Genomic DNA, 15911 nt, shown 5'->3' with positions numbered 1-15911 from the left:
CATACCAAAGACTATAAAAAGGGGACCCATTACCTCCCTGCTTGGCACTCAGCATCAAGGGTTGGAATAGGGGGTTAAATCACCAAAAATGATTCCTGGGTCTGCCCACTGCTCCCCTCACCTCCCAGGGGGTGAACAAGGGGATGGGTCAAATGCAGAGTACAACTTTCACCACACCTAGTGTGTGTGACAATCATTGGTACTTTAACTTTAACAAAGTGTCCAGGGCGGAGTTCAACTCAGCAGTAGCGGATGTTTTAACCACGCGGCACCTGCGTTTTTTCCCACAAGACAGAGCAAGTAGAATTCAAACGACATATGGCCAGAGAAGATAGCATCACGTACCGTATTTTCTGGACTATAAAGCGCACTTAAAATCTTTTTTTTTTCTCCTCAAAACTCAACTGTACGCTTTATGTACGGAATCATTCTGGTTTTGCTTACTGACCTCGAAGCAATTGTATTCGGTACATGGTGAAATAATAAGTGTGAACAGTAGGTGGCAGTCACACATAAGAGATACATGTATATTTTAGTTTTAGTTTAGTCTTTATTTGAAGGGACAATGCACAGAGACATTAAGATCAAATACAGATATCTTCTGCACCAGATTATAGCTAATTTCCATCTGCAGTCCCTGGCTACCTAAATTAAAGATATACAAAAAGATGCAATACAATTCTAACAATAAAATTATACTATAGCATGTAATCAAATTAAGAAAAGTCATAGAATGCCCTTTCATTGACACATACTTGTACATTACAAACACCCCTCATTTACATCATAACACAGAGACAATACATGCTCTTGTCCACATCTGTCATCATTTATAAAAACAACCATGATTTTAACACACACACCTTACAGCTTACAACAAAATGTTCTCGTCCATAAATATAATACACATGGTGCCCACCTCAGTGACCGTGCCAGCAGCTTTGATTGCTCCAAAGCCACTTTTTAAGTTCAACTGTGAATGAAGAATAATCTGTTTGACGTTTCATGTTTGTTGTGAGGTCGTTCCATTCCTTTATCACTGTAATATGAAAAGGCTAATTCAGCAAAACAGGTTTTACGCTACACTGCCCCCTGGTGGAGGCTCATGTGTTTCTAGTCGTCACAGCACATGTACCGTATTTTCCGGACTATAAGGCGCACTTGAAATTATTTTTTTTCCTCAAAACTCGACAGTGCGCCTTATAACCCGGTGCGCCTAATGTACGGAATAATTCTGGTTGTGCTTACCAACATCGAAGCAATTTTATTTGGCACATGGTGAAATGATAAGTTAAAGTTAAAGTACCAATGATTGTCACACACACACTAGGTATGGCAAAATGATTCTCTGCATTTGACCCATCACCCTTGATCACCCCCTGGGAGGTGAGGGGAGCAGTGAGCAGCAGCGGTGGCCGCGCCCGGGATTTAACCCCCAATTCCAACCCTTGATGCTGAGTGCCAAGCAAGGAGGCAATGGGTCCCATTTTTACAGTCTTTGGTATGACTCGGCTGGGCTTCGAACTCACAACCTACCGATCTCAGGGCGGACACTCTAACCACTAGGCCACTGAGTAGTGAGATCAGTAAATGGCAGTCACACATAAGAGATATGTGTAGACTGCAATATGACTCAAGTAGACTACACCAACATTTTATATGTTCCATTGAAAATATAGAACATTACACACAGCGCTCAAAAATCGGTCAGAATGTTTTAGTAGGACTTTGGTAAGCTATGAAGCCACACCGCTTGGTGGATTGTACTGTGCTTCAACATAAGAGTATTATTATGGTGTGTGTATAAGGCAGAGGTGGGACCAAGTCATTGCTTTGCAAGTCACAAGTAAGTCTCAAGTCTTTGCCCTCAAGTCTCGAGTCAAGTCCCGAGTCAAGACAGGCAAGTCCGAGTCAAGTCCAAAGTCAAGACTGGAAAGTCTCAAGTCAAGTCACAAGTCCTGCATTTTGAGTTTCGAGTCCTTTCAAGTCCTTTTAACCACAGACTAATATTTTTACACAAATTGTGTATGCTTTTAAACCGCTGTATTTATTTATTAAAACATGTGCATTTGAAATAGCAGGAAAAAAAATAGTACTGACATTGCAATTCATAATAGCACTATTAACCAGTCATTTTAATAGTTTAAACAATTTTAAACATTTAACTCATTCCTTTACAGAATAAACACATTTGCAAAAACAAGTGCAACTGTACTTATTTGTACAAAAGTGTTAACATTGTATTTCCATGGCATATTGCATTGTAACTAGTTCCACAGCAGTTTCTATTCTGTTCTTACCTTATCTCATTGATCTCATCTCATACTGTATGTGTGTTGATGTGTGCGTACACTTGAAAAACATAACAAATACATGAACATAACAATGAACAGAGTTGTACTTTTTAGATGTCAGGGCCCTATGCAATATGTACACATATTCTTAATATAGTATACATTTTAACTGACCTTTATTTGACTATGTTTGTCTTTTTGTAGGTGGCTAAAATATGCGGTGCTGCTGACCGCCGTCTAACGTTATGTTACTGTGTGTGATACATTGACTAACGTAACGTTATGTTTGGTACCTCATGCAACCCTGCTTAAAAAAATCACTTGACAAAAAGTATGAATAAGGTAGCAAACTGCAGTGGACGCAACATATTGCTGTGTTTGAAATGATGTTATAACCATAGACATCTTATAAGTAGACGCAATATTGGTTGCTGTGACGCGAGCAAATTGCATCTTGAAGTGGTGATGAGGAGCCGGCGAGCAGCCTAAACTGACAGTTGACAGGTAGAAAACAAAGATGCCGGGCTGGTGTTCAGCGTTTTCCTGCTCAAATGAGCGGACTGTTGAAAATAGAAATCGGGTGATTACTTTTCACAAGTAAGATTTAACATAAATGTACTATTGGTTGTATTTTATGAAAATAACATTACCACAGAGTTGAGAAGGAGCAAAGATCTTCAATATTTGTATGTGAAAATCACAAATAAATCTTCTGGGGGAGGATGACGACCCTACAGGGGTTTGGTTTACAAACTTTCAGCCCCACCTAAAACAAAATTCACAAGCCGCCACTGATTATGATGCATTCTCATTTTAGGCAAAATATAAGACAATACTTTCTTAACAGTATAATTGTAACAAGGAATAAGTCTTCAAGTAACAATATTCAAATACTAACATTGTTGGGTAAGACAGCATTTGGTTTTATTCTGAAACAGATTGTTTATTTATTGTGAAACAGATTGGTGGTTTTAGCTGATATAAAGAGTTTCAGGTGTTTATATAAGTTTAAGTATTTGGCAGACGCTTTTATCCAAAGCGACATACATAAAAAATACATATATAACAATCACTGTAAACATTATCATTTAAGGGAAGAATGTAATACAAAATATCAATACAAAGTGTCACGACAGAATAAACTCTCTGCTGCTGCAGCAACAGAGATACGGTCTATAAGATATATAGATATCTAATGTATTCATACATTGTTTATGTAGGATATACGCATGTATATATAACGTAATCATATTGTTTCTTCAACTTAAAAATAGCTGACCGTTTTTTTCCCCCTTCTCTGGGCTTATATTCCCAGTTTTGATCTCGGACGTCTGGTCACTTATAGCATATAAGAATATTATATTACTGTTAAGCAAACTATGAATAATAAAACATGTGTCCGTTATCATAGCTACACGTATGACAAAAAAGCGCGTGAAAATGAGTGGTATTCAGTGAGGTAAAATGAATTAAATGCGCTGACAGTTCATTGCTCCTGCCAAATGAATTGCACTGAGTGGAGCGGATCACCACTCCAAGATGGCGGCCCCGCGTCTCGTCCGCGCCAGTAGGCAGTAGCGCTCGATGCTGCGTCTACTTATAAGATGTCTATGGTTATGACGTTAGCAGTGAGTTTACAGCCTCACTGATTTAACTACACAGCAAATAAAAGTCATGTTACTTAGCCAATAAACGTTATCTTACATTCAAAACTTACCCTTCTTTGTGCAACTTCAAATGTCGAACGAAGTTGGAAGTTGTTGCGTCTCCGTCTGTAATATTCGAACTGCGTGATTTGCATACGGCAATTCGTTTTTTGTTGACCAAGTCGTAGTTTTTATACCCGAACGAAACCAACTTTGGTATAAATCTTTCTCACTGGCGCGTTGTTTGACAACTCTTGTTCATTGGTTGTCCTGCAATTTGATTGGCTGAATGCTGTGTGATGAAAACAATGTATAACTAATTTGATTGGCTGTTGTACTGAGAGCACACACGCTGACACGCAGCACACGCGCCGATAGACAGACACGTACAAAATGAAAGCAACGGAGCGCTCCCAAATAACTTTTTAAGCTTTAGGTTTTGGGGAAAGTAGCAAGTCATGTCAAGTCAAAAGGCTCAAGTCCAAGTGAAGTCACAAGTCATTGATGTTAAAGTCTAAGTCGAGTTGCAAGTCTCTTTACATTTTGTCAAGTCGAGTCTAAAGTCATCAAATTCATGACTCGAGTCTGACTCGAGTCCAAGTCATGTGACTCGAGTCCACACCTCTGGTATAAGGTAAGACATATTATCTGGTGTTTTGTTTCACATTATTATGCAAAAGCAACTTTTCTTACATTCTGGTACCTGCTGATGTGTATTTGGGATCTGCATAAGTCCTGAAAATTCGCGCGCATCCGCCACTGTAGTTGGTGCCGACACCGTAGTCGATAAGCTTCTTCTTTTTCTCTATCTTCTTGTTATGGGACATTCATCCTCCGCGTTGAGCTTCGTTGCGTTGCGGTGGAGATTTAATCATACTCTCGTCAGACACATTTTACCTTTGGACTTGTAGGTATATTTATTGTAGCGGCAGCATCGTAACGTGTTGCCACTCTAACAATTAGAGAATGACTCATATTATGACACCGGAACAGGAAGTATAGGTGTCAGATAACACAGAGGCAAACACTGCCCTCTAATGGACACAATGGGTAAGGGCGTACAACAGTATTACACTTAACACTCTGCTGTTGCCATTTCTAATATAAAGTAGTGTAAAGTTCTTACTTATATCTGTCAGTAAACTCGCTATGAAAGTACTAAAACATACCGGTGTAGTGGGTTTAGATTATTCACCCAAGGAACTTTAGTTATTAGAGAGTTCCGGTCGGACGGTTTTTCACGGGACACAATTCCGGCGTTGTTGTTGTTTCCGGATGAGGAGATGCTGCTCCGTTATTGATTGAAGTAAAGTCTGAATGTCATTAAAACAGTTAGCTCCATCTTTTGACACTTCTTCCACTCCCGTCCTTGCATGCTACACCGCTACAACAAAGATGACGGGGAGAAGACGCTGTCGAAGTGGAGGCACATAAATAAGACCTCCCACAAAACGGCGCATCCTGAAGCGACTGTCAGAAAGCAACTTGAAGATGATGTGTAAAACATCATCCATGCAACATTTTGACCAAAGAACCACCATTACATGTTATGTAGACCACAAGGAAGTCTTTTACATTTAGAAAAATCATAATAATATGACTCCTTTAATGCGCCTTACAATCTGGTGCGCCTTATACGTGAAAAAAGATCGAAAGTAGACCATTCATCGGCAGTGCGCCTATGGTCCGGAAAATACAATATTTGAACGTTAATTATATCAGATCATGTGCCATTAGAAGGGTGAAGAAACTAAAACTTAAATTGGGGTTTTTCTTCCGTAATAAGAGATGTTTTCTTTTGGTGTAAAAAAGCGCCTTGTCTCTGCCACATTTTTATCCGTGCTAGATTATGGTGATCTTTTTTATATGAAAGCTCCTTATTCCTGTCTTCAGATGGTGGACTGTGTTATCCATGCTTCTTTGAGGTTCATCACAAACTGTAGACACCACTGGATTGTACTCTCGGGTGGCATGGCCTTCTCTGTCCACTAGGGGACAGTGTCATTGGTACACTTTTATTTACAAGGCTCTTCTGGGACTATTGCCTGATTACATTGTACATTGATCTCACAGAGAAGTACTGACTCTTATGCATTGAGATCCAAAAATCAGATGTTGCTCTCTGTCCCTTTTGCTCGCACTGAGCCAGGGAAAAAAGTTTTTGTCTATGCAGCTCCTTTTTGCTTGGAACATGTTACAAAGAGACTGAATGTGTATCCTTAAATGCTTTTAAATCTAAACTGAGAGCATTTAAAGGAGCCTCAGTTATCTGTAACTGTTTTACTTGATGTCCATCCTGTCATTTTCATTTGTAATGTGTAACTTTGCTGCCTCTTGGCCAGGACTCCCTTGAAACAGAGTTTTTTAATCTCAATGGGATTTTTTTCCTGGTAAAATAAAGGTTACTATTTTTTTTTTTTAAAGGTTCAAAGTCTGGCCCTGTTCTTGAGTGGGAACAGCAACATGTTGTACAAAATTAAAAGAGTCCAAAATATGTAAAAACTCTTTTAGAAAGTGGCTTCAGAGGACAGCCGACATGAATGTTGAGGTGTCCAACAATTAAAAGTATGTCATATTTAGGTACCACACTAGGCACAAACTCAGAAAAAGCATATATAAAGTCTGTTGTGCAAAAGCCAAAACCAGTGAAGTTGTCACGTTGTGTAAATGGTAAATAAAAACAGAATACAATGATTTGCAAATCTTTTTCAACTTATATTCAATTGAATACACTGCAAAGACAAGCCATTTAATGTTCACACTGAGAAACTTCATTTTTTAATGTAAATAATCATTAACTTAGAATTTAATGGCAGCAACACATCGCAAAAAAGTTGTCATGAAATAAGCAGGGGTGTCCATGATAACGTTGTTTGGATGGCAACATATGTTGTTCCAAAACCTGTATGTACCTTTCAGCATTAATGGTGCCTTCACAGATGTGTAAGTTACCCATGCCTTGGGCACTAATACACCCCCATACCATCACAGATGATGGCTTTTGAACTTTGCGCCGAGAACAATCCGGATGGTTCTTTTCCTCTTCGGAAGAGACGACATCCACAGTTTCCAAAAACAATTTGAAATGTGGACTCGTCAGACCACAGAACACTTTTCCACTTTGCATTAGTCCATCTTAGATGAGCTCGGGCCCAGCGCAGCGCTTCTGGGTGTTGTTGATAAATGGCTTTGGCTTTGCATTGCAGAGTTTTAACTTGCACTTACAGATGTAGCGACCAACTGTAGTTACTGACAGTGGTTTTCTGAAGTGTTCCCGAGCCCATGTGGTGATATCCTTTACATACTGATGTCGGCTTTTGATGCAGTACCACCTGAAGGATCGAAACATTTATCCTGAAGGATTTATTCATTTCCCGTGGACTGGACTTCCTCTGTGTGACGGAGACATGGCTGAGAACTGGTGAGTCCGACCCTCTTAATGAACTTTCACCACCGGAGTGCTCGTATTTTAATTCTCCGCGGTCATCCGGCCGAAAAGGAGGAGGATTAGCAGTTGTTTTTAAAAATGACTTTAAATGCCGTCAGATCCGCCTACAATCCTCCTTTTCAAGCTTCGAACTGTGCATGTTTGAACTGGGTCTTTCTGATGTTGTCCTATGTGCCGTCCTCTATCGACCACCCAAGTACCATAAAGACTTTATAACTGACTTTTCTAAATTTCTGGCTGAAATCCTGCCTAAATATGATCGTGTCCTTATTGTTGGTGATTTTAATATTCACACCTGCTGCCCAGACGAGCCGCTCTCCAGGAGCTTCCTGAATGTCATTGACTCATTTAACTTTGTACAGTCTGTGTCTGGTTCTACACATGAACGCGGGCATACACTAGACCTTGTACTGTCTTAGGTTTTAATGTTGACAATGTCGTTGGTGATGCGGTGTTTTCTGATCACAGTCCTGTTATGTTTAATTTAAGTTTTGATTGATTGGCGTGTTATTAGGTCTGACACTGCAGCCGCCTTTTCTCCTTTATTCACTGTGTCCATGCAGAGTAAGTATGTCACACTCTGCAGACACTGAACAATTGATGTGCTCTTTTATTTCCACATGTTCTGAGATTCTGGACAGTATAGCGCCCCTCAGAGCTATACGTCCAAAGTCAAAACAGGAACCTTGGCTCAATGAAACCACACGCACAGCTCTGCGTGAGTGGCGAAGGGCGGAGCGCAAGTGGAAAGGGGATCACTTGGAGGTCTCTTATCAAATTTTAAAAGAAAGCTGACGGAATTATCCAAGTGTGGTTAAAGCTGAGAAAACCAAATATCTGTCAGACTTAATTTCAAATAGTATCAGCAAGCCACTTGTTCTTTTTAAAACTATTAGTTCTGTTCTTAATCTGAATCCAGCCACTTCACTAGAGATGACAAGTGAAACTTGTGAAAAATTTCTCTCCTTTTTTAATGACAAGATTGCTTCTATTCGGGCAAATCTTTCTCGTTCTCCATTGAGTTTTAAAGTGGCCACTCAGTGCTCGGCTGTGTTTTGTCAGGTTGAGCCTGTGTCCATGCCTGAGCTTACAGGAATAGTTGACAAACTAAAACCCTAGTCCTGTCCCACAGACCCAGTCCCCCCTCGCTTTTTTAAAGAAGTCTGGTACTCTATTGACTTGTCTGTTAGGGACATCATCAACAGCAGCTTGATTTCTGGCAGTGTGCCCTCTTTTTGTAAAAGAGCTGTTGTTGAGCCTTTGATAAAAAAAAACAGGTCTTAATCCTACAAGTTTGTCAAATCATCGGCCTATTTCTAAATTACCTTTTGTGTCAAAAATTTTGGAGAAATGTGTTTTGGCGCAACTGCAGCGTTTTTTAGATGAAAATAGCACTTTAGATCCATTTCAGTCTGGATACAAAGCTTTGCACAGTACTGAATCTGCACTTTTAAAGGTTTTTAATAACCTGCTTTTAAAGGCCTACTGAAATTATTTTTTTAAATTTAAACGGGGATAGCACATCCATTCTATGTGTCATACTTGATCATTTCGCGATATTGCCATATTTTTGCTGAAAGGATTTAGTAGAGAACAACGACGACAAAGATCGCAACTTTTGGTATCTGATAAAAAAAGCCTTGCCCCTACCGGAAGTAGCGTGACGTAGTCAGTTGACAGGCTCCTCACATTTTCCTATTGTTTTCAATGCAGCGAGAGCGATTCGGACCGAGAAAGCGACGATTACCCCATTAATTTGAGCGAGGATGAAAGATTTGTGGATGAGGAACGTTAGAGTTAAGGACTAGAATGCAGTGCAAGACATATCTTTTTTCGCTCTGACCGTAACTTAGGTACAAGCTGGCTCATTGGATTCCACACTCTCTCCTTTTTCTATTGTGGATCACGGATTTGTATTTTAAACCACCTCGGATACTATATCCTCTTGAAAATGAGTCGAGAACGCGAAATGGACATTCACAGTGACTTTTATCTCCACGACAATACATCGACGAAACACTTTAGCTACGGAGCTAACGTGATAAAATCGTGCTTAACTGCACATAGAAACAAAATAAATAAATCCCTGACTGGAAGGATAGACAGAAGATCAACAATACTATTAAACCGTGGACATGTAAATACACGGTTAATGCTTTCCAGCCTTGCGACACAGTCGACCACACAATTCTTTTAGGGCATCTCTATCCTCCTTCAAAACCGCAATAAAAGTTCACCTCCAGGCAGCTACAACCCTAAACTAACACCCTCCCCGGATTGCTAATAATCAAATGTAAACAATCAAATGCAGATACTTTTTCTTTTTCTTATGCCTTCTGATCTCTCTCTCTCTCTCTCTCTCTCTCTCTCTCTCTCTCTCTCTCTCTCTCTCTCTCTCTCTCTCTCTCTCTCTCTATGTCCACTACTTGATGTCCATATCCCCCCCCCCCTCCCTCCACACCCCTGATTGTAAATAATGTAAATAATTCAATGTGATTATCTTGTGTGAAGACTGTATTATGATGATAGTATATATGATAGTATATATCTGTATCATGAATCAATTTAAGTGGACCCCGACTTAAACAAGTTGAAAAACTTATTCGGGTGTTACCATTTAGTGGTCAATTGTACGGAATATGTACTTCACTGTGCAACCTACTGTTGGAAGCCATATCCATATTTAAGTGTTACTTCTTTCTAAAAACTCCTATAGTCATATTTACATCAGCTAATGTCTCGTGTGGTACAAAGTGCTTGGATTCGAGTGTCCTTGGTTAGAGTCAGAGCGCTGTCTTTGTTGAGACTGCCATTACATTCCTGAGATACGGAGCACAGCTAGACTGGGGAAACAGCAGGTGGGGGGGGGGGGGGGGGACAGGAGAAGGAGGAAGTAGACAGGAGTTCCGGGGTTTTGGTAGACCGATCTGGACCGGGCTAGGGAACGCTTGGGTGCTGGATTGGTCTCAGGTTTGTCCTCTAAGCTTGGAGAATAAACCACAAAATACCAACTTCTGCCTGGTGATTGAATATAAACAACAGCATATCGCCATAAAAAGAATCTGGGAGAGACTAGCAATTTGAATTCCCCATTGGAGGAATGCTGGTCAACGCAACAATTTGGGGGCTTCGTCCGAGATGGCACGCTGTTGATTGATGACTTCTTGCAATCTTCTGGATAGACTCAATTGGCCAATTCAAGGTAAGCAGAACCTTTCTTTTTAGATAAAATCTGCGTTAGGAGTCTGTCCTGAAGTCTGTAAGTCAAACACTGTTTTGTAATCCCAGGCACAGAGTGGTGATTTTGATAGATTGATTGCATTTTTGCCCTGTCCGCCATTTTACATAATAGTTGTACATAGTGGTCAACTCATGTCATTGTGTCTTGAATCTTTCATCTGTGCCTGATAAAGTTATTGGTTAAAGTCCATCCGTATATTAAAATTCGCAAGGTTAGAGTCCTTCTGAATAATACGGTAAAGTTCTTGGTTACAGTCCGTATATATTTTTAATTCTGAGGTTGGAGTCCTTATTAATAATACGATAAAGTTGTTGGTTTAAGTCCGTTCATATTTTTAATTCTGAGGTTAGAGTCCTTATTAATAATACGATAAAGATTACCGTGACGGGCTGCTTCACTGACGAGTAACAAATAGTCGGGTGTGGTTCGCCCTGGGGATTTGGTCACCCCTAATAGAGTTCAAGGTTAAAGTCCTTATGAAAAATACGAGAAATACATTCTCGGGTTACGGATGGGGCATGAGAGACACAATGACCACAGGGTTTGACATGAATAAGTGTGACAGATAGAAATGTGATGGCGGTCGGGGAGGAATGTGATGAATCATTACTGTCTTTGATGATCAATTGAATGTACGGTTGTCGACAATGGAATTAGCAGGTACAGTTTAAAAAGAAAAAAAAAGAGAACGTTCCTTGAAAGGGTTAAGAGGGGGTTTACAATACTCGAAAAGTCGTGAACTCAAACGTCTGGTAAAATAAGGAAGTAAAAAATAAAGTAAAATAAAATAAAAAAGTAACTGGAAGTTTTATGGTAGGTGAAACGCAGAGAGAGTGCTCGTGTGTGTGTGCTGCTGAGTGTGTGAGTGTGTGTGTGTGTGTGTGTGCTGCTGAGTGTGTATGTGTGTGTGTGTGTGTCAAACGACCCGCCCAGACTTTGACTAAGCCACCGCCCCCTACTCCAGTGACAAGAGACGGAGGTATTAACACGCCCCCTCTAAGATTAATCCTGCCTCCGAAAATTAACCCCTTGTACACGTCTGACCATTTTCTCCGGCAGACATTTTTGACACATGACATTAACACTTTGGACATACTATAATATAAGTCTCTTGCCGATGCATACATGCAAGCCATTGTTGACCTTGCTTTCCCACCTGTACCTCCGGGAGGGAACCTTTGGCCAAACACTTTGGACAAAGTTAACCCTGATATACACGGTGCCAAAAACAACATATGGCAGGGACATTTTATTCATCCCATGCAAAATAGGGCTAATGACAGAGCAACAAGGAAGCAACTACTTAAATTACAGATCGCCGAAGATAAAAAGTCAAAAGAACCAAAAGGTCAAAAATCAGATAGGGTATATTCAGCTGTGGGTGACCTTGCTTTTGAGTTCCAACAGGTGGAGGAAAGAAACCTCAACAGACGTGAGACCAGACGTTTGGACTCGGGTGGTGGACAACACAATAATTCAAAGCCAGTCCGGGGTGGAAACTGTTACATCTGCGACCTGCCGGGTCACTGGCAACGTGAATGTCCTAACTCCTCTGAACGAGACAGGCCCCGGTTTGCAGCCACAACATCATACCGGCGTGGCAACGCACACCCACCGCAGGAGCCCCAGCAGGAGATACAGACTGTATATATATGGAGGAGGTGAGGGTGAACCATGTATAGTCTTTGATTTCACTGATATAATCAATACGGTACAAGGGAAAAGGTACGTACTGACTTGTGTTGACAATCACAGTGGTTGGCCGGAAGCAACAACAACCTCAAAAGAGGATGCAATATCAGTAATTAAATGACTTGTGAATGACCTAATACCCCGACATGGTTTCCCCAAAAAGATTAGGTCAGACAACGGCAACCATTAAAAAAAAAAAAAACTCACTTAGCCTTGGTCGAAAAGGCTTTCGGACTAGAACACAGGTTTGGGGTACCATCCTGAGTCCCAAGGTAAGGTTGAAAGGATGGACCAGAACATTAAAAACTAATTGGCTAAAATCTGTGCACAGACCAAATTTAATTGGATTGACATGTTGCAATTAGCGTTAATGATCATTCGAAGGTCCGTGAATAAAACTGTTTTACCGCCCTTTGAGTCTTTCACCCTATGAGCTGCATACAGGTCAGCCATTCACAGGACCAGCAGCCCCCCATGGAAGGAGGACTCAGCGTAAAACCAAAATGGTATTTTACACAAAAAATGCAGAATTTGTGTGCCAGTTCTTCTGTACAGATACGAGGATGACAGCCCGCCACTCTAGATTCCTTTCCGCCCGCTGAGAGTGTCAAGATCTAGGTCATCAAACGCAAGTGGACGGAGCCCGGGTGGACTGGTCCCTTCAAGGTCGTGGAACGGACGTCCCACGCCCTTCGATTGGTTGGTTAAAGGGACACCTGGTACCACCTCTCCCTCTACACTCCTGCTGAAGAACCTGACAGATTACCAGCGGATGTCATTGCTGACATCGCCACTACATCTGCCCCACTCGACCCCCTAGCAGCGCCTTTTGAGCCTGAGGCATCTGAAGAAGAACGGGAGCAGAAAACGACTCATTTTTAGTGTGTGTGTTAACGAGGTAACACACATAAGGGGTGATTGTGCTAGTAACCTCTCCCCCTCTAGGTCATAGAAGAGCGAGGCTTTAATTACACACACATAATCCTACAGCCCAGAAGACGACGCTGAGAGAGAGATTTTCTACCTATATTACTCTTTTCAACTTCTATATTGTATATCCTTATTTGAGACCAGCCTTTATACTCGAAGTTATCCAATTTCTCTTGCTTGTTTGCAGCATAACTATCTGTGTCGTTACATTAAGTGAAAAGTTTGATGTTTATCCCCGTTTTGTTACCTAAATTACTCTGATTTTGATAGACGAAAGGCAGTATGTTACACCCGACTAGTATTCCCTGACAGACTGCTGCTTGGGCTTGTTCTAGTGTCTTTGTGTTTCAGTTCTTCCTTCCTGACGACAGTGACTGACAAATGTCTTAGAACATACAGCGGACTTTAAATAGACTGGGTCAAAGGGGATAGCAAGACTTATTTTTTTGACCTGTGCAGTGTGATTAATTACGGGGGACACAATAGCTATTACCGTGGTAATAACCTCTATATTTGTAACGACTCAACCCTGAACCATTGGTGTCGGATGCAGACAACATACTCTGGTAAGTAGTGCCCATCGTCCCTTTTATGTTGTTTTGGGGGTTGACCTGACTGATACAGACTCTAAAGGAATTATTAAAATTAATGTCCTTGAGAGGGCGTTAACTACCTCTACACCCTCTGTTGCACCCAAAGTACCACCCCACCTCGGTGGTGTTTCAAAGGCTCTCACATCTGTGCGTGCTAATGACATCACCACCGAAGGCCTGGTAGCTTTGACCTTAGGAGCAGGTGCAGGCAACCTATGGCTCAGGTGGATGACTAGCATGGCTAAGAGCCAAAACCTGGGTGACTGTGTTGCTTGTTCCGCTGGACGTTCTTTCCCCACACTTATCCCGCCCCCTTTAAGTTGACTGACATAAATGGCTTGGTTCAGAAGGCCTTAGAAGGCCTCCAAGCCCTGTCTAAGGAACTTACTGAAGTTTCCGGTGTCTCTGACCCATTTAAAGATTGGCTCTAGACCACCTTTGGCAGGTGGACTGACATAATTAAGTCTGCCCTAGTCTCCTTTAAAGTTTTCTTGGCCATTATAGCCTCATGCGGTTGCTTTATCGCCCATGCACTCGCATCTTTGTTAGAGCTGTCAAAGGTCAACCCCACCCTGTTTCTAGGTTTGCTATGTCTCTGAAAGGGGTCTAGCAAAGTGGTGACTTTAAGACTTTCGAGATTTGCTAGTTTCCTTCCCTGACAATGACGACATTGACATAAACTCCCTCCATTTATCTCCCATGTAGCTATGCTTTTATTTTATTGCTAGCTTGCTCAAAAATTTAAAAAAAAACAGCACCTACTTTAATGTGGGGCGTGCTTTAGAAGTGTTGTACTAGAGGTAAAGATCTTTTTAGAAGATCTTGAAGGGGGAATTGACGGATGCATATATCCACATTTATCCATAATTAAGAGTTACTTCTTTCTATATTTCTATAGTCATATTTTAAATAGCTAATGTTCCATCTTGTACTCTTTTCATTGTTTTGATCGTCTCATGACAAAGTGCTTGCACTGTGGACGGCCTTGAAGTAGGAGGCAGAGAAGAGGAGTCCTCCCTGCTTCCCTTCTCGGGCCGACTTGAGATAACAGACACAATGGGCATCTGTGCGGCCCTGAGGGGGGGGGGGGTGGGGGGGGGGGGGGGAGAGATATTGAAGAGGAGAGTGCATTCCGGGATGTTGTCAGATCAACTTGGGCTACGCATTCGTATGTGTTGTTCGAGGCTGGTCTCTATTCTCAAATATTTGACAATACATTACAAAATACCTACCCTGTGCTTGGTGGTACATTTGAGTTCAGTTTATATGTCATCTAAGGAACTTGGGACTGACCAGCGTTTTACATCCCACTTGGAGGAACATCTGGTCAAACGCAACAACTCACATGGTGTTCTATGACAAGTACAACATTCAGTCTTCAGTGGGGTCATAAAGTCAACATGAAACACTGCTAGATATCACAGTCAAGACTCACATGGTGTTCTATGACAAGTACAACATTCAGTCTTCAGTGGGGTCTTAAAGTCAACATGAAACACTGCTAGATATCACAGTCAAGACTCACATGGTGTTCTATGACAAGTACAACATTCAGTCTTCAGTGGGGTGTTCAAGTCAACATGAAACACTGCTAGATATCACAGTCAAGACTCACATGGTGTTCTATGACAAGTACAACACATCAATCATATATTTTATTATCTGTTGACACTTTGAAAATAAACATATCTTTTCTCCAATGGAGGCTGAATATGAACACAAGCTGTTCTGTTCTTACTGACACCTTGTGGCGGGATGATGTTACTACACTGGATGACTTTCTGACACTTCCGTGGTTGAAGACTTCAGGAAGTCAGTGTTCCTTCTTACAAGCCTGGGAAAAATAAGTCTTTCAACAAGAACAACTGAAAACAAAACAACTCACGGATTTCTCTGCTTCTGGAACTTTCTTGGAACACTTTGAATATTTTGTTGAGTGATGAAGAAAAAGGTAAACAATAAAACATGTTTAAAAAGAACCAGGATGAAGTAATAAAGGGCTTGAATGAATAATATAAGAATGAATATAATGAATAAGTCATAGAAACTCTCAGAAGTCAAATAAGT

At 41.1% G+C, this 15911-nt stretch overlaps 2 protein-coding genes across 5 annotated transcripts in view; one reads left to right on the top strand and one right to left on the bottom strand.

Moving 5' to 3' along the window:
- LOC133636330 (zinc finger protein 25-like) overlaps window positions 1-15911 on the top strand; it is a 1044419-nt gene that overhangs the window by 173843 nt on the left and 854665 nt on the right. The gene's annotated exons all lie outside the window — the stretch shown is intronic.
- LOC133636332 (zinc finger protein 25-like) overlaps window positions 1-15911 on the bottom strand; it is a 341291-nt gene that overhangs the window by 242827 nt on the left and 82553 nt on the right. The gene's annotated exons all lie outside the window — the stretch shown is intronic.

The sequence above is a fragment of the Entelurus aequoreus genome, linkage group LG20, assembly GCF_033978785.1.
Source record: "Entelurus aequoreus isolate RoL-2023_Sb linkage group LG20, RoL_Eaeq_v1.1, whole genome shotgun sequence".
Lineage (NCBI taxonomy): Eukaryota > Metazoa > Chordata > Actinopteri > Syngnathiformes > Syngnathidae > Entelurus > Entelurus aequoreus.
Note: the sequence above shows the minus strand (reverse complement) of the source record. Positions and strands in the feature narration are given on the sequence as shown.